At 39.5% G+C, this 24660-nt stretch overlaps 1 protein-coding gene and 1 long non-coding RNA gene across 3 annotated transcripts in view; one reads left to right on the forward strand and one right to left on the reverse strand.

Annotated features, from left to right (window-relative positions):
* The window catches only part of LOC112820144 (uncharacterized), a 133051-nt gene that overhangs the window by 97856 nt on the left and 10535 nt on the right, over positions 1-24660 (forward strand). The window contains exons 2-4 of the long non-coding RNA XR_003207060.2: positions 16556-16741; positions 20063-20121; positions 22107-22202. This is a non-coding gene — a long non-coding RNA (uncharacterized lncRNA). The remainder of the gene's footprint in view (positions 1-16555; positions 16742-20062; positions 20122-22106; positions 22203-24660) is intronic.
* The window catches only part of SGCD (sarcoglycan delta), a 965947-nt gene that overhangs the window by 17325 nt on the left and 923962 nt on the right, over positions 1-24660 (reverse strand). The window lies entirely within an intron of this gene.

The raw sequence follows: 24660 nt of genomic DNA on the forward strand, positions 1-24660 counted from the left end.
GTAGTTTTTTTGTTTGTTTTTGTTTTTGTTTTGTTGTTGCAGTGTCTTTGTCTGTTTGGTATTCAGGGTAATGCTGGCCTTATAAAGTGTATTTGGAAGATTTCCTTCCTCTTCTGTTTCTTGAAATAGTTTGAGGAGAATGGGTATTAACTTTCTTTAAATGTTTCATAGAATTCACCTTGTGAATCCATCTAGTTTTGGACTTTGGTTTGTTGGGAATTTTTTGATTACTGATACAATTTCATTTCGTTCAGCTTTTCTATTTCTTCCTGTTCAGTTTTGGAAGATTGTATTTTTCTAGCAATTTATCCATTTTTTTCCAGGTTGTCCAATTTGTTGGCATATAATTTTTCACAGTAGTCTCATAATCCTGTGTATTTCTGTGGTTTTGTTACTTCTGTTTCATTTCTGATTTCTTTTGTGTCCTTTTTTTCTTGATGAGTTTAGCTAAAGGTTTATCAATTTTGTTTTTCAGTTTCTGTTTCATTTATTTCTGCTCTCATCTCTATTATTTCCTTCCTTCTACTAACCTTGAGCTTTGTTCTTTTTTCTAAATAGTTCAGGTGTAGGGTTATATTGTTTGAGGCTTTTATTTCTTGAGGTTGGCTTGTATCACTATAAATTTCCCACTTAGAACTTCTGCTGTGTCCCAAAGATTTTGGAGCATTGTGTTTTCATTTTCATTTGTCTCCATGTATTTTTGATTTCCTCTTTGATTTCTTCATTGACCCATTGGCTGTTTGGTAGCATGTTGTTTAGCTTCCCTATGTTTGTATTTTTTCAAGTTGTTTGTTGTGATTGATTTCTAGTTTTATACTCGAAATTGTGACCAAAAAAGATGAATGCTAGAATTTCAGTGTTCTTAAATTTATGGAGGCTTGTTTTGTGGCCTAACATGTGATCTATCCTGGAGAATATTCTATATGTACTTGAAAAGAACATGTGTTGTTTTTGGATGGGATGTTCTGTAAATAGCTGTTAAGTCCATCTCGTCTAATGTGTCATTCAGACACTGTTTCCTTCTTGATTTTCTGCCTGGATGATTTATCCATTGATTATAAGTGGGGGTGTTAAAGTGCCCTACTGTCAATTTCTCCTTTTATGTCTATTAATATTTGCTTATATATTTAGGTGCTCCTATGTTGGATGCATAGATATTTATAATTGTTATATTCTCTTGCTGGATTGACCCCTTTATAATTATGTAATGCCCTTCTTTGTCTTTTGTTGCAGTCTTTGTTTTAAAGTCTATTTTGTCTGATATAAATATTGCTACCTTGGCTGCTTTTTTTTTTGCCTCAATTTGCATGGAATTTATTTTTTCCATTCTTTCATTTACAGTCTGTGTGTGTCTTTAGGTCTGAAGTGAGTCTCTTGTGGGCAGTATATAGATGGGTCTTATTTTTTTATTCATTCTACCACTCTGTCCTTTGATTGCAGCATTTAGACCATTTACATTTAAAGTAATTATTAATAGGTATGTACTTATTGCCATTTTGTTAATTGTTCTCTGGTTGTTTTTGTAGTTCTTCTCTACGTGACATTTTGATACACATATATATTGTGAAATGAAGCTCCCAGTTAAGCTAATTAACATCCATCACCTCACAGATTTTCCTTTTCCCCCACTGTTCTAAGAACATTTAAGATGTACTCTTGTGGCAAATTTCAGGTATACAATACATTATTATATAGTCACTGTGCTGTACTCTAAAACTTACTCATCTTACTGAACTTACAGCTTACAGCTGAAAGTCTGTACCCTTTATCCAGTCTCCTGTTACTCAATATTTGGTCGTTTCCAGTTTGGGGCTTTTTTGCACAAACTACCATGAGCATTATTATGTAGATCTCTTTGAGAACAAAGATTTCTGTTCTCTTAAGTAGCTATGAGTGGAATAACTAGGTTATAGGATAGGTGTGTGTTTAATAAGTTTGATAAGGCAGCATCTAAGATGGCCCCTCATGATCCTTGCCTCTTGATACTTATGCCCTTATGTGATTTTCTCCTTAGGATGAGCTGGTTGTAGTGACTTGCTTCTACACAAGTAGACTATGACAAGTGATGACATGTCACTTATGAGATTAGGTTATAAAGAGGCTATGGCTTCCATCTTGGGTTTTTGCTCTCTTTCCCCCACTCTGAAGGATACCAGCTGCCGTCTTGAGAGCTGTCCTATGGAGAAACTAAGAAACTGAGGAAGCCCATTAGACTATGTGGAATCAAGACCCTCAATCCAACAGTCTACAGGAAAATGAATCTTGCCAACAACCACAGGAATGTGTTTGGAAATAGATCCTCCCCAAGTCAAGTATTTGAAGAGATACAGCTCTGAATCAACAGTTTAATTGCAGCCTCACAATGAATCTTGAGTCAGAGGCATCATCACTAAGTTGCAATCAGATTTCTGACCCACAGAAACTGTGAGCTAATAAATGTCTCTTGCTTTCAGCTTTTAGGGTAATATGCTACATAGCAGTAGAAAAATACAGTAAGAAACTGTCAAACTGTTTTCCAAGACAGTTGCACAATTTTACATTCCTACCACCAATACTGATGTAAGTAAAACTATTCTGATGGCTTAAAAATGGTAGTTTACTACGGTTTCCATTTTTCTGATGACTAATTATGTTGAGCAGCTTTTCATTTGCTTATTGGCTATTCAAAGATTTTTTTTTAAGGATTTTTATTTATTTATTTGAGAGAAGGAGAGTGTGCACATGCTCCAGAGAGTGTGCATGCGTGGGGAGAGGGGCAGAGGGAGAAGCAGACTCCCCACTAAGCAGGGAGCCCCATGCGGGGCCTGATCCCAGGACCCTGAGATAATGACCTGAGCTGAAGGCAGACGCTTAACTGACTGAGCCACCCAGGCATCCCAAAGATGTTCTTTTGAGAGGGATCTGTTTAATTCTTATGCCCAACTTTTTTGCAGTTGGGTTATTTGTATTTTTATTGATTTGCTATGTATTTTGTGTAAAAATTCTTTTTCAGATAGATAAATAGTATATGGTATATATCAAGTTTTTTCTCCCACTCCATGACTAGGCTTTTCTCTTCTTTTCTTTTCTCCCTGCCCCCCCTTCTTAACAACGACTCTTGATGAATTTATTTAGTACTTTTTGTGGCATCTCTTATAAACCAACACTTACCCCAGGTTACAAAGGTAGGCTCTTATGTTTTCTTCTAGAAGCTTTATAGTTTTAGCTTTTATATTTGATTTATAATACATCTTGAATTAGTTTTTAAGAATAGTATTGAGGTTCTATCCTTCCCAGTAGATTTATCCAGTTGCTGCAGCACCATTTACTGAAAAGATAACCCTTTCCCCATTGAAGAGCACTGGTGCTTTGGTTGAAAGTCCATTAATCATCTATTTGTAGATCTATTTCTAAAGTCTATTCTGTTCTGTTTATCTAGCCTCATGCTAATACCGAATTGTCTTGATTACCATAACTTTATAATAAGTCTTAAAATCAGGCAGTGTCAGTCCTTTAACTTTTGTAAAAGGAAAACAGATTCTTTTGGCTCTCTTTTTTTTTTTCTTTTGGCTCTTCTATATCCTTTCCTATTCTGTATGAATCTTTAAAGCCTGCTGGGATTTTGATTGGGATTGTAAACCCATAAATCAGTTTTGGGGAGAGTTGATATCTTAATAATATTGAGTCTTTAATGGATTTTCTTTTTAAATCTAACAGCCCAAATTCACTATTTCTTGATTTATGTGCTATTGTTATATATTTTGCTTTGTATTCTTTAATCCATCAAGATTACTGCTGATACAATGTTTATTTACATGTCCATGTATTTTGTACTTTCTTCACTTATTCTGTCATCTTAAAATCTCCTTTGTTTTAGACATAAAAATATTACATAATTAATACATCACAATGTATGAACTTGAGATAATTGTTAAATCTGAGCTAAAAGTAAATGGGGATTCATTTACTAATCTCTGAACTTTTCTGTATGATTGAAGTTCTTTTTTATTTAAATTCAATTAACGTATAGTGTATTATTAGTTTCAGAGGTAGAGTTCAGTGATTCATCAGTTTTCTGTAATACCCATTGCTCATTATATTACGTGCCCTCTTTAATGTCCATCACCCAGGTTCCCCATCCCCCCACCCCTCCAGCAACTCTGTTTGTTTCTTATGATTAAGAGTCTCTTATGGTTTGTCTCCCTCTCTGATTTCATCTTATTTTTCCCTCCCTTTTTCTATGATCCTGTTTTGTTTCTCAAATTCCATATATGAGTGAGATCATATAACTGTCTTTGTTTTTAACATCAAAAAAATCCTTGGTATTTTCTTTCAGTGAGGGTCTGCTGGGGAAAATCCTTAATTTTTTTTTTCCGGAAAAAATCTTTAATTTTTGTGCCCTCCTTTGTGGGAAAGATTTTAGCTGGATGCACAACTACTTTGACAGTTATTTTCTCTGAGGTACTGAAGATATTATTCCTTTGTATTCTGGTTTTCACAGTTGTGGTTAAGAAGTCAGTTTTCAGTCTAATTTCAGTTCTAGAACTTCTATTTGATTCTTTTCTCTCCTGCTGCTTTTTATCTTTGGTACTCTGGTATGTTATTCTTATGTGTCTAGATGTGGATTTCACTTTATTCTACCTGATTTTTTTTTTTTTTTACTCTAAATTTGTAGTTTTGTGTCTTTCATCACTTCTGGGCAATACTCAGCTTATATTCTTTGAAAATTGTTTTTGTTCCATTTTCTTACTCTTCTCATCCTGAAACTTGGATTAGACATTCTTACTCCAGCATTCCTGTGATATGTGTCTCCCTGCTTTTGGATAATTTTCATGTTCATTTATTTTTCATCTATTTCTCTTAATATCCATTAGAAGTTTTACTTTTTGAGATTATATTTTCATTTCTGAAAATTCTGTTTGGTTCATTTTCTAATTTGTCATTCTTCTATCCTTATCTTTTACTCTTTCAATTCAGTCTTTTGTTTCTTCACTTACAGTAAACATACTTATTTTATATTCTTTCTCTGGTAATTCCTGTACTGGAAGCTTCCATGGGTCTGCATTGGCTGTCTTATTTTCCTGCTTGCTTTCTTGCTCATGGTGCCTTACTTGAGTATTTCATATTTTTCAACTGTGGGTTCATATTTTTCTTCATCTGCAGAAATTACTTGAGCCCTGTATTTAGGGTACTTTTCTCTAGAGAGTATTTGCATTTATTTCCATCAATCATTGGTGCCACTGTCAGCTTGGGCCCACTGTAAACTAATTTCTTGGCTTGAGGTTTTATAACCACCCAGGTAATATACAGTCAGGTTATAAATCAGAGTGAGGGCTAGTTTGGAGTTACCAAACTTTGGAGAAATGTTTTCTTTCCCTTCCTTTCGGTGCTGAGATTCAAAATACATAACTTCCAGTAAAGTGGCAGGATATAAAATCAATGCACAGAAATCAGTGGCATTCCTATACACCAACAACAAGACAGAAGAGAGACAAATTAAGGAGTTGATCCCATTTACAACTGCACCCAAAACCATAAGATACCTAGGAATAAATTTAACAAAGAGGCAAAGGATCTGTACTCAGAAAACTATAAAATACTCATGAAAGAAATTGAGGAAGACACAAAGAAATGGAAAAATGTTCCATGCCCATGGATTGGAAGAACAAACATTGTGAAGATGTCAATGCTACCTAGAGCAATCTACACATTCAATGCAATCCCTATCAAAATACCATCCAGTTTTTTCAAAGAAATGGAACAAATCATCCTAAAATTTGTATGGAACCAGAAGAGACCCCGAATAGCCAGAGGAATGTTGAAAAAGAAAAGCAAAGCTGGCGGCATCCCAATTCCGGACTTCCAGCTCTATTACAAAGCTGTCATCATCAAGACAGTATGGTACTGGCACAAAAACAGACACATAGATCAATGGAACAGAATCGAGAGCCCAGAAATGGACCCTCAACTCTATGGTCAGCTCATCTTTGACAAAGCAGGAAAGAATGTCCAATGGAAAAAAGACAGTCTCTTCAACAAATTGTGTTGGGAAAATTGGACAGCCACATGCAGAAGAATGAAACTGGACCATTTCCTTACACCACACACAAAAATAGACTCCAAATGGTTGAAAGACCTAAATGTGAGACAGGAGTCCATCAAAATCCTAAAGGAGAACACAGGTAGCAACCTCTTCGACCTCAGCCACAGCAACTTCCTCCTAGAAACATCGCCAAAGGCAAGGGAAGCAAGGGCAAAAATGAACTACTGGGATTTCATCAAGATAAAAAGCTTTTGCACAGCAAAAGAAACAGTCCACAAAACCAAAAGACAACTGACAGAATGGGAGAAAATATTTGCAAATGACATATCAGATAAAGGGCTAGCATCCAAAATCTATAAAGGACTTCTCAAACTCAACACCCAAAGAACAAATAATCCAGTCAAGAAATGGGCAGAAGACATGAACAGACATTTTTCCAAAGAAGACATCCAAATGGTCAACAGACACATGAAAAAGTGCTCAACATCGCTCGGCATCAGGGAAATCCAAATCAAAACCTCCATGAGATACCACCTCACACCAGTCAGAATGGCTAAAATTAACAAGTCAGGAAACGACAGATTTTGGCGGGGATGTGGAGAATGTGGAACCCACTGTTGGTGGGAATATAAGCTCGTGCAACCACTCTGGAAAACAGTATGGAGTTTCCTCAAACAGTTGAAAATAGAGCTACCATATGATCCAGCAATTGCACTACTGGGTATTTACCACAAAGATGCAAATGTAGGTATCCGAAGGGGTACGTGCACCCCAATGTTTATAGTAGCAATGTCCACAATAGCCAAACTGTGGAAAGAGGCAAGATGTCCATCGACAGATGAATGGATAAAGAAGAGGTGGTATATATACACAATGGAATATCATGCAGCCATCAAAAGGAATGAGATCTTGCCATTTGCAATGACATGGATGGAACTGGAGGGTGTTATGCTGAGTGAAATAAGTCAATCAGAGAAAGACATGTATTATATGACCTCACTGATATGAGGAATTCTTAATCTCAGGAAAAAAACTGAGGGTTGCTGGAGTGGTGGGGGGGTGGGAGGGATGGGGTGGCTGGGTGATAGACACTGGGGAGGGTATGTGCTATGGTGAGTGCTGTGAATTGCGCAAGACTGTTGAATCACAGATCTGTACCTCTGAAACAAATAATGCAATATATGTTAAAAAAAAAAAAAGAAGAAGATAGCAGGAGGGGAAGAATGAAGGGGAGTAAAGCAGAGGGGGAGACGAACCATGAGAAACGATGGACTCTGAAAAACAAACTGAGGGTTCTAGAGGGGAGGGGATGGGGGGATGGGTTAGCCTGGTGATGGGTATTAAAGAGGGCACGTTCTGCGTGGAGCATTGGGTGTTATGCACAAACATTGAATCATGGAACACTAATGATGCAATGTATGGTGATTAACATAACAATAAAACCACAAGAAACAAAATACATAACTTCCCTGCAATCTTCTGGGTGGAAGGGTTGGGGTGGAGAAGACTACCTAGGTTGAATTATATTTTGTCCTTATACTGAGGGTTTGGTACATTGGGGTCCAAGTTTCATTGTGGGATCTTTAATGAGACTGCCCACTTCAGGTGGGCCCTGAGATTTGTTTTGCTCCCATTAAACATGTAGCTGAATTTCATCTAGTTTAGCAAAGCCTGTAAAGCTATAGCTGGACTCAATGCTCAGATTATTTCTCTAGGCTCCCATGCTATTTTAGTTCTTGGACTCTGAAAAATCCCAATTTCCAGCTCAACACATTTAAAATATTTTAAAGATATTTTTATGTTGTAGTTTTAGTTGTTTTCAGTGGGTAGGCTGCTCAGGGTACTTAGCCTACCATTTTATTGCACTAGAGGTCCAAGTGTCTGATTTTTCAAAAGAAGATGGAAATTGAAATTGTAGAGTGAAATCACCTCAACTTTAAAACTTCGTAGCTTATTACTATTTTATACCATGAATGTGCCAACTTTTAAGAGCCAGATCTGGTCTAAGGGTTGCCAGTTTGCTAGAAAACTGTCTAGAAGTTTATTAATCAAAGTTCAATCAGAGAAAGGGAACCTCTGTGAATAAAATATATATAGGTACATATAGGAATTTAATGTGACTTTGTTGCTGATCCTGGGTCTGAAGTCAGTAGGACAGGCAGTCAGGAAGGGAAGATGGATGTGAAGTGGGGGAGAGGATGAGCTAGAACCCACCAGGAAGAAGTGGTAACGAGACTGTCACAGGTACCAGTTCAAAGGCTCTGATTCAGTGGAGGAAAAGCTGTTGCCCTTCTTTATGAAGCAAAGCATGGAGCTGGCACATGAGTTGGAGGTGTTAAAGACTTGGCTGCTGCCCCACACTAAGAAGGTGAGCCTGCAGGTGACCTCCAACAGTACCTGGTGCCCTGCACCGACTTTCCAGGATAAAAGGAATATACCTTCTATTTACCTCCCACCCTCCAAGCCTCAGGCAGCCATGCTAACCCAGTGAAGGGAATTCCAGGAAACATAGTTCTAACTTAGCTGAATTGGTACAATATAAATCCACCCCATATCATCCCGTTTTAAATGGCTGCTTTGACTTGAACACACTGTACTCAGTGGAATCAACTTCCAGTACAGAAACTGGTAGAAATAAAATAAGCACCTGTAAAAAGTGAGACATGTGGGCTTTTCTGATTATATAGGATCTACTTTTAAGTTGAGTGAGTTACTTTGAATTGAAGCCCCTCATATCTGCAGTTGGAATTTAGGTTTTACCAATGAAGTTTCTGAATTTTTAGAGATAGCTCTGTCTTTAAATCCTGAGTTGAAAAATCTAAGCAGAATATTCTAGGTTCTGCTCTGCAGATTTAAGAAATGGAATGGATATTCTCATTTGAAGGCCATTTCTCTCAGAAAAGCAGTGATATTCTGTCCTCTAGAGCAAAACTATTTTGAAGCTTGCTTCTATAAAAGGCAAGTCAGACCATCACAAAACATTCTTTTGAATCAACACTTCTTTTGCAGTGTAGAGATTGGTGACATATTTAATAAACATTTATTACTCTCAGCCTAAGGGGACACAGTGAAATGGCCTATATCCCAAACTGGTAGAGTCTGGGTTGGTCTTGAAGGTCCATTAGGAGTTGACTCATTTATTTGGTTAACAAACATTTATTGATTTCCTAGTATATGCAAAGTGCTTGGGTCACAGTTGTAAACAAGATAGTCCTAATCCTTGCCTTAGTGGGTTTATGTGCTAATGAGGATGAGAGACATTAAGCAACTTGTTTATGGCAGTGAAGAGTCCTTGATGGAGAAGTTATAAGGACCTTATAGTTGCGGACCAGGTCATGGAAGAGCTGGAGCCTAGAAAGCTTTATGCTGACACCTGAAGGATGAGAAGGGGTTAGCCTGGTGAAAGATGAGTGTGTCAGGGGGAGCAGCATGCCTAAAGACTTTGAGGACAAAATCGTTTTTTTAAATTATTATTATTGTTATGTTAATCACCATGCATTACATCATTAGTTTTTGATGTAGTGTTCCATGATTCATTGTTTGCCTATAACACCCAGTGCTCCATGCAGTACGTGCCCTCCTTAATACCCATCACCAGGCTAACCCCTCCCCCCATTCCCCTCCCCTCTAGAACCTTCAGTTTGTTTCTCAAAGTCCATAGTCTCTCATGGTTCATCTCCCCCTCTGATTTCCCCCCTTCATTCTTCCCTTCCTATCTTCTTCTTCTTCTTCTTTTTTTTTTTTTTAACATATAATGTATTATTTGTTTCAGAGGTACAGGTCTGTCTGAAAAGAAATTCTAAGAAGGCTGATAGAGAATGTGGTATTAATAAGAAGAGGTAAGTCAGGCAGGGCCTTGCAGAATATGGTGAGATAATAAAGGATTTAAAAGGGAGAGGTGACGTAGGGGAGTAAAAAGATAATGGACAACATGATCAAATGTCCATGCTGCAACAATGACGGTGATGGTTAATTTTACACATCAACTTGACTGGGCTGTGGTATGCCCAGACAGTTGGTCAAACGTTATTCTGAGTCTGCAAGGGTGTTTCTGGATGAGATTAACATTTAAATCAATAGACTGAGGAGACTGCCCTCCCTAATGTGGGTGGGCCTCATCCAATCAGCTGAAGACCTGAATGGAACAAGAAGGCTAAGAAGGAACTTTTCCTGCCCTTAGGCTGGAACTTACACCATGGACTCTGTTGAGTCTCCAGCTTGCTGACTGCAGATCTTGGGACTTTTCAGCTTCCATAATTGTGCAAACCAATTCCTTATAATACATCAAATATAGGATATAATATAGGATATATGTTTCCTCTTGATTCTCTTTATTTAGAGAACCCTAATACTATATAGATAGATAGATAGATAGATAGATAGATAGATAGATATATTTATTATTTACATATATGTCTACAGAGTGGATATGGGGGGGCAAGAAGTTGCAAAGAGAGCAGACAGGAGTTATCCAGGTGGGAGAAGACAGTGACTTAGATTTGATGATGGAGTGACTCAAAGATATTTCAAATTGAGGGGGTTTGAGATGTCAAGTGGAAATGCGGACGTGTGGGGCTAGAGACTGCAATGTGGGAGGTTGTGTTTGATCATCGTTGGCAGTATATTTCTGTAATGCTGAGTTAAGGGTACTGTGTGCAACGCAGAAGACACATTTGAAAACCTAGTTAGATTCTGTGGACTCGTTTTGACTGGTGAGACTAATCAGGTGCACTGCAAGAACTGGCTGTCTCAGCTAAGTAACGATGGTGGCATCCTATCACGGTGAACATTTCCTCTGAAATGTTCTCTTTCTATAGCCAGAGACAAAGCAAATTCCAGACCAGAGTTCCAAAGTGCCCAGACTCTGTTGCTCTTTGAGGTGGTTTCACAGCTCTTGTGTGGCCCAGGGAATATGACAACAAGAAATGTGGTTGTGTCTCCTAGGTTTATGAAGCCCTGGAGAAATGTTTTCTTTATTGAACCATCATTGTCTGGCCACATTTCTGCATTCATTTGTAACCTTTCCTTCTCTACTCAAATTCCAGTTCAAGTACCTGTAAAACATGGTGCGGCAACCGTGTTCCTTTCTTCCTTGGTTACACTCAGAAGTGTCATGAATCAAAAACCCTACAAAACTTTAAATGCTATCACAAGGTCTGTTTTTAAAACTCAGGGAATAATTTATTTGCTGCTGGCATTATCAGTTTGTTCTCTCCGTTTCAAGCTCATTTTTTGTTGAAATTGTTTTTGTGGAAACAGTGATTACTTATCCAGATTTCTCGTTTTCATTTCCTTCATCATAAGAATCTACATTAATCACTTCCAAACCTAGACAAGCTTTTAGATCATATTTTGCTCCCATCCTCAGAGAATGGAGACAATGGCTTTTGTTACTTTGGGGAGCGACCTTCAAAACATCATAAAAACCAAGTAATATATGTGGTAACTCAAACAGAGGAGGGTTAATGCCAGCCTCGCTGCAGAAAGAGCATATTCCCACTAACACCAATACCTGGATTACTGTGCATGTTCTCAGTTTGAGGGAAAAAATGAAATAGCAAAAGTTATGTTTGAAAGAGATATAATTTAGAAAAAGCTGGTGGGTGGGGTTTGTCAAGTTGGTAGTATTTTTGTTCATTATAGTGGCTGCTTTGAGGGAACTCTTGAATTGGTTGAAGCCATGGCTGAGAAATTTCAATTGAGTCAGAATCACATGGGGAGTGTTCAAAGCTTGGGTCACATCCCACACAAACTAAAGTGCCAGGGCATCTATATATTTAAAAAAATTTCTCTATGTGGTGATGGCTGGGAACTGCTGGCTTAGATTGACTTAGCAGATCTCTGGGTGTGTTAGAGGTATAGAAACTTTAATGTGGCATGCTACCATCCCACTGATGGGAATAGAATGGTTGTGGTATTGCTTCTGGTTGAAAAGCAACCCAAGCTGTGAGACAGCAACTGAGTTAATATACTTGATAAAATGAAGACCTGCAGTACATACTCTGGGGGTCCAATGTACTTCCCTGGCCAGCTGTATTTCTGTGTTGCTGATGTGATAACACTGTATATATAAAACTTTAGCAAATCAGTGGGATTCTTTACTCAAGGAGTGTGTATATTTCTTGATCAATTTCTTCATTGATCTTAAGTTTACGGGCTCTCTGAAATCTTCAAGAGCTCAAAGTTGAATTCCTATTTCAAGAAAAGTGCTTTAAAAATTGCATCATATTTTACTTGTGTGTTTGATAAACACTAATGAACCAACAGCCACTTTGGTGAACTTTGACTTATATCAGTATAATGGGCCAGTATGTTTAAAGTATATTGAGTATATTTAATACTGACTGACATTTTGATGCCAGACAACTCTTAGAGCATGGTATTGGTTACCATCATGCTTAACACTACGGCTTCTTCAGTTTTTAGCTTAAAAATGTGGGGCACCTGGGTGGCTCAGTTGGTTAAGCATTGGACTTCGGCGCAAGTTGCGACCTTGGGGTCCTGGGATGGAGCCCCACGTGGTCAGGCTCCTCACTCAGCAGGGAGTCTGCTTGTCCCTTCCCTTTGCCCCTGCCCCCGCTCTTGCTCTCTTAAGAAAAAAAAATGCAAAATGCTCCCTCTGACCTCATTCTCCTGCAACCCTTGTGATTCATCCTGTATTTTTGAATTAAGCTTTTATATAGTGTGATTCAAAGGAACCTCAGAGGCCTCAAGCGAAAGCCCAGCGTCCTGTTCCAGGGACAGATTTAGATTCACATACCATTAGTGAATGCATACCGTATGCCCTGCACATTGGGTGCTTTTTATTTTGTTCCATCTGGTATTCAGTACCAGCTCCGTTTGTGAACAAAGGCCATGGAGCCTCAGAGCGGTGAAATGTCATGGTCCAGACCGCGTGCCTAAAGACTTGTTTATCAAATCCAGGCCCCTGGAATCCTAGCCAGTAGGTTTTATAATATTCCACGGTTGTGATTGTTGAGAAGTAGTTCCGCCTATCGGGTGGAAGCCTCATTCTACAATTGGCTATGTAATCTAGTACTTTTATAGGTTAATATTCCAAATTTATAAAGACAAGCACCCTAGTTATTCTGAGGTTTTCTTTATCTGGGCCAAGGAAAATCTTCAGCAGATGCTCCCAGGAATATACTGGCACAACCCTCCTGTGCATCCTGCTTGGAGAAGATGGGAGGTCTGCCTGCTCCATCCTCTAATCTCCTCCCGGTGTGTTTGGTTTCATTTAAATCCCAATTCTTTGTAGAGGCCTTTTCTGACCCCTTCCATCACTCAGTGACATTCCTTCATGCCACTGAACACAATTTGTAATAATTAGTCTGTTTGATTTAATCTTTTCCTGTAGACTAAGCTCTGTAAGGGCAGTCATTCCACTAGATTTATGTCTAGCATCAAGGATTCTGCCTGCTGTTCAATACCTTGCTGTTGAATGGTTGTCCCTCTTAGATTCTGTTACCTATCATTGAATACAGTGCTCCTGTTACATTGTGAGCAAGGTTCAGGACCAAAAGAACCAGCCTCTCCCCTTACTTTCTCAGGAGGATTCTGGACCACTTGGTGCAGCCTAATGACACCTTTGTGGTCACCTTAGTGTTATCTCATACTGAGTTAAGATCAGAAAAAAAAATAACCAAAAACAAAACCTTCAGTGTGTGACCCATTTTGCTGGTAATCACCTCATTCTGTATTTGTGCTGGTAGGGCCATATTTTGCCCCTTGTAATATGTTACCTTTTAGATTTTCTATGAGAGGTCACAGTTTCTCCTTCCCACCACCCCACCCAGAAATATATTCATCTAAATCTCTTGGGAAGGAATATAGTATATGAAATACACACACACACACCCCGATACAGTGGTTTAAAGCTTGAGATTCAGTATCAGGATTTAAGTCCAAGCACCACCATCTGCTGGATGTTCAGTCTTGGAAAAGGGGCAGGGTGTTTTTGAGGCGTTCAGTAGGGATAACAATCTGTCTTTGAAAGGATTATTATGAAGCTGTCATGTGGAAATGTAGGGTGACGCCTTAGTCAATATACGGTACACAGAAACTGGGCACAAGTGCTAGTTTTATTACTGTAGTCATCCAGATAAAAATTCTGTCACACCTATTCATTCCCTCCTAAACTGGTTAGGATGGGTGATCGCGTTTCTTCACCATCTCTAATCACCTCTGGCGTTCTTAACGCTTCACCATCCACAAGAGGCATCCTGGTTTACACAGTGGCAATATCACAGCCTTTGCAAAAAGCCTGCATGCCAAGGGTAATTTCAATCCAAGATGTGCACTGTTAAAAGATTTACTAAAATGTCAATCACTTTGAGGGGGGAAAATCTTGACAGATTCTATAGAATCCATCAGTGACTTGCGAGGGTAAAAACTGATCACAAATACTGTGCCTTCGTCTAACAAGGGCTTCCGAACGGTGGTGGTTAGAAGCTTGGATTGTGTAGCCAATCGTATTTCTCAGAAGCTCGGGTTTCGAGGGTGATGGCATAAGAAACTGCAGCTATCACAACTGCCTGTTCCAGGAACTCTCTCCATAGTTCTTCCTGTGCCCTCCCATTGTTCCCACTGAGAGATTCTTTCTCATGTGAGATAGAAACTAAAGAATTGATTTGAAAATCAAAGAAATGATGTACATTTCCACATTCCCACTTCTCATTAAATGACAGTAATAACGTTCAAGTCTTCCCAATAAGACCGAATGCTCTCAGAACATTTAATGACCCATGCAACTAACCCGACTCTGTGTGTAACAGAGCTAGGCTGTCAATTGTACTTAAAAATGAAAATTAAGGAATCAACAAATGTTATTTATTAGACTTCCCTTGAAAGGAAATTTCTAGTTTTGAAGTCAGTGTGCAGCTCCAAAAGGAGCACTGGACCAGGAGTGGATTCTTGTTACCAGGTTTACCACTAGCTCGTTGTGGGGACCCACTCTCCCGTATACACTGAGAGGGTTAGATGAACAAATGAAAGCGTACTTGTCCCAGTGCTAAAAAACAAATCATGTTTCTCATTGGCATACAGATTTTGAAAGATTAATAGCAAATGAATGTATTGTCTGCCATAAGATTCTAATGCCAGAGATCCCTTGAGTCGAGGGGTGATGATGATTTTTGTCCGCCCTCGATGTAGACACTCAGAGACATCCTAAAGAATACTCTGCATGTGTTTGTTTATATGTTGTATAGGAATCCCTATCTGTGGGAACCAAAATAGGGGAGCTACCTCACTCTAACCAGGCTGAAAAGTGAAAATGAATGCCTCACATTGAATAATATTTCATTCAAGCTTAATATTATAAAAGCTATTTAATAAAAATTTATAGCTAAAAATTATTGCATACTTACTATGTACTAGGCACTGTGCTAACTGAAACAATTTTAGGAGGAAGTTGCAGAGAGGGTATTCCAACCACAGCTCTATTACCAGAAACGAAACTTTTAAATGCCACCCTAAAACTGCCTCTATTTACCAAGAATGAACAAATGTTAGAGTAACAAGATAAAGTTTTAGGGCTCTAGAAGAAAAGTAATTATAATAAAACTTACGGAGTAACTTATTTGGGCTAAAAGACACTTTGGATGGTATGAATGCATTCATTGAAAATGGAAGTAGGGGCGCCTGGGTGGCTCAGTCATTAAGCGTCTGCCTTCGGCTCAGGTCATGATCTCAGGGTCCTGGGATCGAGCCCCGCATCGGGCTCTCTGCTCAGCAGGAAGCCTGCTTCTCCCTCTCCCACTCCCCCTGCTTGTGTTCCCTCTCTCACTGTGTCTCTCTCTGTCAAATAAATAAAATCTTTAAAAAAAAAAAAGAAAACGGAAGTAAATGGTGTCTATTTTAATTGAAAATTTCTATTTTTGGTCCTGCCATGAAATAAACAATTTGGTTAATATCTAGCCTATATACTTTGCAATTTTTCACAACCCATTCAAGGATCTTCTCTGAGTTAAACTGGTAACACAGGAAGCCTGAAACTGTATTTGAAAGCAATGTGGAGAGAGGCCCAATGGTTCGGTCTCAGGCTCAGTCTGGTGAGCTAGAGGACTGTATGTGTACTGGAGGCTGACCAAACCTGAAGGCATGTTTCAGAATGATTTGTGAATGTCTAATAATGATCATTACCACTACATAGAAAACCTACTATGTTTTTGGACTTTCCCATGGTCCAGGGAATTATGTGGTCAAATCTCTAGTGAACAGATGAGGTTTGCCCAAGGCCACCCAGTCCCTGACTCTCAGAGGTGAGCCTCCAGTAACCAGGACTTCTTGGCTTCCAAGTAGCTTTCTCAAAACAATTATCATAACAATTAGCAATTATCATAGAAGATGAATAAGTTCCCATGGTGCACAGGACTCACCGAAAGGCCAGTGTTTCTTTGAAGTCTTTTGTAGTCAGCTTAAAAAGTTATATGCTTTAGTGTTCTGCAGCATATAATATCTCTATGTAATGGAAAAATAATGATTTAATTCATCATTGGTTAAATTACTTGGACTCTCCCTCAAAATCTTTAGGCCAAACACTGTCCAGGAAGATGTGTCGAGTTTGTCCCATGGCTTTCTGTTTCCTAACTGGAGAAGCACTGCACTGGAAGAAGCAGAGTATGTAAACACACATTCTGGCGTCTGACATTCCACTCAGTAGCTGTGTGATCTTGGACACGTAATGAGCTTCTCTGAGCCTCAACTGGCTCAATGAAGGTAAGGTTGATGCTTTATTTTTTTTTTTAAGATTTTATTTATTTTAAGAGAGGGAGAGAGAGTGCACGTGCAAGAGAACATGAGCTGGGCTGGGTGGGGAGAGGGAGAGGGAGAAGTAGACTCCCCACTGCACAGGGAGCCAGATGTGGGACTCCATCCCAGGACCCTGGGATCATGACCTGAGCTGAAGGCAGATGCTTACCCGACTGAGCCACCCAGGCACTCCGGTAAGGCTGATTCTAATAGATGTTTTACAGAGCTGTTACCAAAAAATATATGTTCATTCAGTGCTCAGCAGAGGTGTGGCCTATTCTACCATGATATGGTTGTGAAAGTGGGAGAAGAAAAGCTCTCAAGCCTGGTTGATTAGTGGAGATACAGGATGAAAGATCTTACATACTTCTCTTCTGCCACTGTTTTGATATTTCAATTGGTTCCCTGTTAAAAGTATGCTTTAATTTCAATCGGCCTATGGACTTTTGGGATTTATTTTGCTCTTCATCTCAGTTTGTTGAAGAACTAAATGGAATGGTTTTAATGTATATAGAAGCTGACAAAGTTGCACAACTCTGGCAATGAGTCTTGATCTGTTTTTACTTCAGAGCCTCTAGTGCAGCAGGTGGGGGTTAGAAGTCCACTTTAGCAATGACTATAGCTGGTGGTGAGAATATTGCACATTTCTCTCTTCTCGTGTGTTTGTCAATTTTATCACAAAACAAATGAAAGTGAAGACAAAAACATGCTTTTACATTTACTTCTGCTTTTACCATGCAATTTAAATAAAAACTCACCCTAGAACTCTGAATCTTTCCTTAAAAGAGGCAGGGTAGGAAGACACTGTAGATGAGAATAGTACTATTTATAATATTCATTGAGTGCTTCTTGTAGTCCAAGTGTTGGCTTAAATCCTTTATGTGTCTCATCCCATTTAATGCTTGCTACAACCCTAAGAGATTTGGCTGTCATCATCTCCATTTAGCCAAAGTGATAGACCTCACAGCCAAGAATTGTGGTCTCTCAGGACTTTGCTCCAAACATTTCTGTTCATACACATAAGAGATTTTCATTTGAGAAATAGAGAATAAACCAGAGTCTTGTTGCAAGGCAAACCATGAGACTAGTAAAGGTATGTGGCCATAAAGAGAAGGTCTTGTTCTCAAAGGAAAAATCACAGTATAATAATATGCTTTTCTTTACTCAGTCACAACAAAGTAAGTAAAAGCTTCTCAGAAAAATCCAAGAAAGATATATAACATATACCATATTTTGATGTAAAGCAAATTCTTTACATGGTGCAGATATCTCTGCCAACAATGGTATTTATCAAGATTATTTATTATAAGGCATTAAATCTTTTTTTCAATTACTTTCTAATGAAATGTTCCAATTACCTTTTAAATGGTGACATATGGCTGTTATTTATTCCAGTGGGGATAAACCTTGCTTATACAAGGTTTCAAGGGCTCCCTCATGAACTACACTAATTACTGATGGAAACAAAGATAGAGGATTATTATCATATTTATCGATAAATCCTGAACCTCATTGCAGTATAGTTCTCTGGGTTAGATGACATTAATCATCAGGTAATTTCCAACAGTTATGGTGCAGATCTGCTATAAAAGGGATGCTTCTGCAAGCCAGCTGATTTTGGAGCATGTTTATTTATTTATTTATTTTTAAGATTTTGTTTATTTATTTGAGAGACAGTGAGAGAGAGAGAGCGAGCACATGAGAGGGGGGAGGGTCAGAGGGAGAAGCAGACTCCCTGCTGAGCAGGGAGCCTGATGCGGGACTCGATCCTGGGACTCCAGGATCATGACCTGAGCCGAAGGCAGTCGATTAACCAACTGAGCCACCCAGGCACCCGGAGCATGTTTATTAATGGGGTTGAATTCTGGGATAACCAGGGGAGAAGTCCCAGGGTTGTTGTACACAGTGACATTGGCAAAATAATGCTCTTAAGCAACTGGTGTGTTAACAAATGAATAATTACTACAGGAAAATGTCAACCACTATTTCAAAGGGCTTTATCTGGGGGATCCTGACGAAGAACTAGGCTTCCACCAGTACCAAGCCTATGAAGTGCCTCCACCTTTTGCAATAACTTTGTTCTGAATGGGATTTTATTTTAGTACGGAATTCAGAGGCGAGCAGGAAGAAAGTACCATCACTGTGAGAAGCCCAGTTTTTCCAGCAAAGAAAAATCTTTCAATATTATTGTTGAGACCACTTCCTTCTCATTCCATAATACCATGTCACTGTTGGTTTCAAAACAGGGATTTACCATGAAGTCATTCTTCTTCATTTCTATTCACCTTTTGGTTTTTAAAAACTTCCCCAAGCTTTGGTTTACCCACCTCTATATGAGGATAATACTAGTACCGACCTCATAGGATTTGGGGGATTTGAATGTAAAACACTTCATGCCTGGCCTATTTTGAGAGTTCAAAGATGTTAACTATTTCATCATTGATGGAGTCAAACAATTTAATATTCATGAGACAGAGAAAACCTGTACCTGTTCTTATTTCCTCAAACTCCCTTGTTTGAGGAAATTCCTTAGAACTCCAGATGTGCATTGATTATCAGTCCTTCCATACATACATATAATACATAATTAATATGTATTAATTAAATACATATACTTTTACTTAGTCCATGGCTTATAATGTTTGTTAGTTTATTCTCATTTTATATGTGAAGAAATTAAGACACAGAAAAAGAGATTTATATTATAAAACACATAGGTAAGTAGCAGAGATGAGATTCAAACCTAAATCTAGGTTCACAGTTTCTGGGTCGGGTTGGGGGGCAGGGGGCAGCAGGCGCCTGGGTGTCTCAGTCAGTTAAGCCTCCAACTCTTGATTTCGGCTCAGCTCATGATCTCAGAGTTGTGAGATGGAGCCCAGAGTTCAGCTCTGCAGGGAGTCTGCTCGAGATTCTCTCTCTCTCCCTTTGCCCCTCCCCATGCCTGCATACACACTCTCTCTAAATAAATAAAAAGAATTTAGTTTCTAGGATATACATGGAAATAACAATATGCTGACATTCTTTTGTCAACCTCTGCTGAATGTTTACCAATAGTCTGAATTGCTCTAAGAACTTGGGGGTTCTTGAGTGCTTAGGTATTAAAGAATTGACCAAGAGGTAGTATGGGTCTATCTACATTGTTTCACATCTGCCTGTACTTGTATTAATCAAATGTTGAACACTGACTCTCAGCTGTCTCTTCTCCAGGTATTTAGTGAGGCCTTACTATGCACGAAGCATTGAGAATATAGTAAGGTACTTTTTAATCACTTTTCCTCTTTTGTATAGGAGGAAACTGAGGCAAGAAAGGTTAAGTAACTTGCCGAGAACTTACTCCAAATAGCTAGGTAAGTAGCAAAACTTGGATTTGAACCTCAGCACTCTGGTTCTAAAGTTGGTGCTCATTATAATACCTCTCCTGAAGAAGACAAACCTGTATACTAACAATTGAAAAGCAGATAACATTTAGTGTAAGAGAAATAGAATGAGGTGGAAGACATGAGTGGTGGGTGGGGAGAACCTTAGAAAAATCTCCCAAGAAGAAAGTCAGAGGAGATGGGAAGGAAGCAGACTTCTCAAGGTGGAGTAAGCATAGGGACTTTGGAGAGTAGGGTAGGGATGGGTAGAAGTGAAAGACAGGCTGAGGAGGTGAGGGAGGACCCTCAAGACCTTCTGGACCAAGGAAAGGAGGATGGAATCTGTCCTTTCAAGGGGGATAAACGGAGCAACGTGCTAGGACTGTGTTTAGAGAGACGCTCTGATTTCAGGCCCAGAGAAAATACTGCAAGGGGTGACAGACAAAACGGAAAGCAGTCAGACAGGTTTGGGTGTTAGTGTGAAGGGAGATGACATCCATCATGTTGCCCTTGACTAATCATGAGAAGCAGGGATGGGAATGGGTTGGAGCTAAGGCACTGGCCTGTGGTACTCTCAGGAAAGATGAACATCTTAGTGGGCACTTGTCTTTTGGGCTGAGGTTTAGCACCCTCACGATTACTGTGACAGGCAAGGTCTCTGAAAAAAGAAATAAGGATGCAAATATATCTGAAATATTTTAGGTATTTTCAGAACTTTTAAGCATAGCCATCTTCATAACACTTAGAAAACAAAATCAAACATGGACATAAATACAACTGAGAAGTGGAAACTCTGGGGAGAGAATGAAAATTTGAAAATCTTAAGATCTCATACAAGATTTTATTAGATGCCAGGTCAGTGACAGAAAATAGAGTAGACAAAGTGTAAGATTAATAATTAACCAAGGAGAGATATGGATATGCAAATTAATAAACCATCAAGATAATTAAGAGTTGATCATAAAGCAGAAAGTTTTTTTTTTCTTCAAAGATTGGAAGATCATTAATTATACTGTGTTGCAGAGAGTCAGGCCTGCCTATGTCTGCTCCTACAATCTCTGTTGTGGGCCACTCCCTTTACTGGGGGTGTTTGTTTGGAGTAGGGGTGGGCCACTTCGTGTCATCTACAGAGAAAGGGATGACTGCCTTACTTCCAGATGGAGCCCCAATTCCTATTTATGGAAACTGATACTCCTGTTTCTTTTTAATACATTTCCATAACCTGCCTGGAACAGACTTCTTTATAGCCAACTGATTCTATGCTAAGACCATCTATTAGTCTTATCCCAGTCTTTCTAAATGGTTTTATAAGAGCATGCTTCCAATATGCAATACTCCTCGTTCAAGCTTGACCCTTCCCTGAGATAGATAGCCTCTCATTCTTGGCATCACCATGTTAGACAATTCCTTAGAACTCCAGACGTGCATTGATTATCAGCCCTTCCATTATTGTGTTTCATCTCAGACATCCAGACTCAGCAAGTCCCCAGTTTAAGCATGGTACTTCCTCTTACAGTGTTCACTATCCCAGTGAGTGGCACCACCATTCTTAGTCACCAGCTAGGATCCTTTCCTGACATTGCAGAAGTCCTGCAGAGCACTGTGAAAGGCTTAGTAAAAACAAGCACCCCGGCGTATGAATCTTAAAGAAGTTACAGTTTACTGTGATACGTACAAAGGACACATCATCAGCAAAGCTCTCTGCAAGATCTCAAGCTGGAGGATGTTTAAGGAGAGAGATTTCTCAAGTCTCTCCAGATCCCCCCAGAGGATGGGGTGGTGACTGTGGTTCTCTCTGTTCAGGGTGACATCCTCTCAGGGTGCAGAAAGCCCCAAATGGGGACTTACATACTTAGAGCCTCTCAATATCATCACTCTAAAACTCCAGCACAATTAACTTGCCTATTTGAAAACTGTTTTCAGAAAACCTTATCAGCTAGATTAACATCCAGTCATGGTATTTTCCTATGCTACAGGTCCAACCTGCTCCATATCCAGAAGTTACATAATAGAGGTGAAGCCTCCTAGATGAGCATCACATTCAGTTCTGTACCAATGACCAGCGCCTGGTGGTAAGCAGTTGGTTATCTTCCACGATAGATGACTGGCAAAGGGCCCAGGGGGTAGGCCTGGTGAGGGATTACACAGCCATCTTGTTCTCTCTTGACTTCCAAATTCAAAAAACATGATACCCACTGGTTTTATTTTCTAGATCTCTTTAAATCTATCCTCTTGTTTCCATACCTATTGCTATCATCCTGGCCCAAGTCCCTAAAATCTTTCCTGTGGACCATTGTATATTTTTCTGTCCACCTTGGTTCTCTCCAACCCATTCTCTACACTGCAAGGAGAGTGATCTCTTCTAAACAGAAACTAGATCATGCTATACACAAACATACACACCTGGCTTGAAACACTTGCAGTGGATCCTCACTGCTTGGAGGCTAAAGATGCAAATTCTTAATATGGCCCACTGATCCTTGCATTATCTGGATACTTCTTAACTCTCAAGTTTCATCTCTGACCTTGATCTTCCACACCACCTTCCTTCCAGCTCTGACACACGCCACGCTCCTCTCCCACAGACTGCTTCCCAATGTGCTCCTCTGCCCGGGACCTTCTCCAACACATCTTAAGAGCCCAACTCAGCATTCCTTCCTCAGGAGAGGCTTCTATAGTCATGTGACTAGCTCAGTTCCCTACTACATACTGATGTAGCATCTTGAATCTTCTCTTCATACTGTTTGTAACTATTACAATTTAACATATATTTGTGGGATTATGTTTTTGCCCCTTTACTGGAATATTAGGTGCAAAAAGGGGGAAGGATTTTTACCTTATTGTTTTATTCACTGCTATATCCCTTTGGGAGGATGGTGCTAGCCACATGTGGGTCCAAAATCAAATTTCTTGAATAGAAGTGAAGAGAGATGCTCACTGTTGAAACCCTAATACGTAGCTTATAGATGGGAATCTGCAGGCACTGGATAACTATGTGAAGGAAAAGGACTGAGATTACAGTCCAGGGGGATGAATGTGAATCACTCCCTCCCTCATCTTGCTTCTCAATTTCAGGTAACCCTGGTGTGCCTTCCCTTTCATACTTTGTAGAAGTCTGGAGATATGGAGCGTTTAAAAATATAATTTCATCCAGCTCTAACCTTTCCATTTGATTTGATAGTGCTGGCATTCAAGGGGCTTCTAATCCTTTCTAAGCAAAGGGCTACTTGGAACTCCACTACAAGTAGATATAGTTTCTTTCTTTAACGTTTAATTTACTAGCAGGTAAGGACTATGCAAAAAGCTTTTACTCTGAATGTGGATGTATTTGTGATTCATAAGCTAACCGGACATTTAGTGGGCAAGGTGGAAGAAACAAGATGGCTGGTTCTCTGCCAAAAGGTGATAGAATGTGTTTGTTCTGTATAGCCCCTGAGGTTAGCCAGAGAATAAGGGTTAGAAGTAGAAGGGAGAGATTCAGTTTGTTGTAACATAAAACATTCCATAAACGGAATGGGCTGCCTTATGATGTGGTGAGGCCTACAGCTGAGGTTGTTTATAAAGTTCGAATGGCTAGTTGTCAGGGCAGTGACAAGAATAATTCCAGAACCGGATGTAACATTGGATAAGATGACCTCCACTCTGAGATTCTATATTTGGTGTAAAGTACATATTGCATTTCAAGCTTGGGAAGAGGTATAAGGGGAGCTGGAGAGCTACAGAAGAATTTATTGTGGTGAATTCTGAGCTTGTAGCCCAGGAAACAGAATGAACCCAAAGTCCGGAGTAGTGGCTGTACAGATTTTATGACAACACTGTCATCAAGGCTTTGATTATAGTTGTGACAAGGCAAAACTTATTAATGTGTGAGTGTTCACAGCTTTCCCTCCTCCCCATGTCTGCCCCCAAATACACTTGGCCTTGCCTGCTTAGATTCTCTCTTCCATCCCGTTCCCTTCCCCAACAGAATTTGTCAGAGCTAAAAGAAACCAGAGAGAGGGGTGGAGAAGGATCGACTACTCTGTAGACTGCGGTATTGGCAGAGTGGGCTGGAAACAAGTGTGGATTAGCTGCCTCGTGGGGGTGCCAATATTTGATGGTGGAGACCGAGACCGGTTCCCCATTGTGGAATTCCTTCTCAATTACCCTTGCCTGTCCAGTGTGATTCTACTCTAGGAATAAGCTGTCACGGACTCAAGGCTTATAAGGATTATACATTCTCAAAATAATAATCAATTGCTTCTGAGAGCAACCACTCCTATTATTCAGACACCTACTACTTTTGCGATCAACGGTTCCTGTTCTTCAGGAGTCCAGCATGGGAAACACTGGTATCAAAAGAGAGTCTTCTTTTTCTTTGCCAATCACTTTGTTGTCTTTTTCTTAGTGAAATGGTAAACAATCAGCAGGGAACTTCCCTGTGTCTGTACTCATTCTTTATCTTTCCTGCTTTCACTGTGCATGGACTCTCCTTGCTCCCAGGGTTAAACCCTGAACTTACTCTCTAGATCTCTCCCCTCCTTAGCAAAA

This window comes from Callorhinus ursinus, unplaced genomic scaffold, assembly GCF_003265705.2.
Source record: "Callorhinus ursinus isolate GAN/ISIS: 27379988/994484 unplaced genomic scaffold, GSC_fseal_2.0 scaffold3, whole genome shotgun sequence".
In the NCBI taxonomy this organism is placed as follows: Eukaryota; Metazoa; Chordata; class Mammalia; order Carnivora; family Otariidae; genus Callorhinus; species Callorhinus ursinus.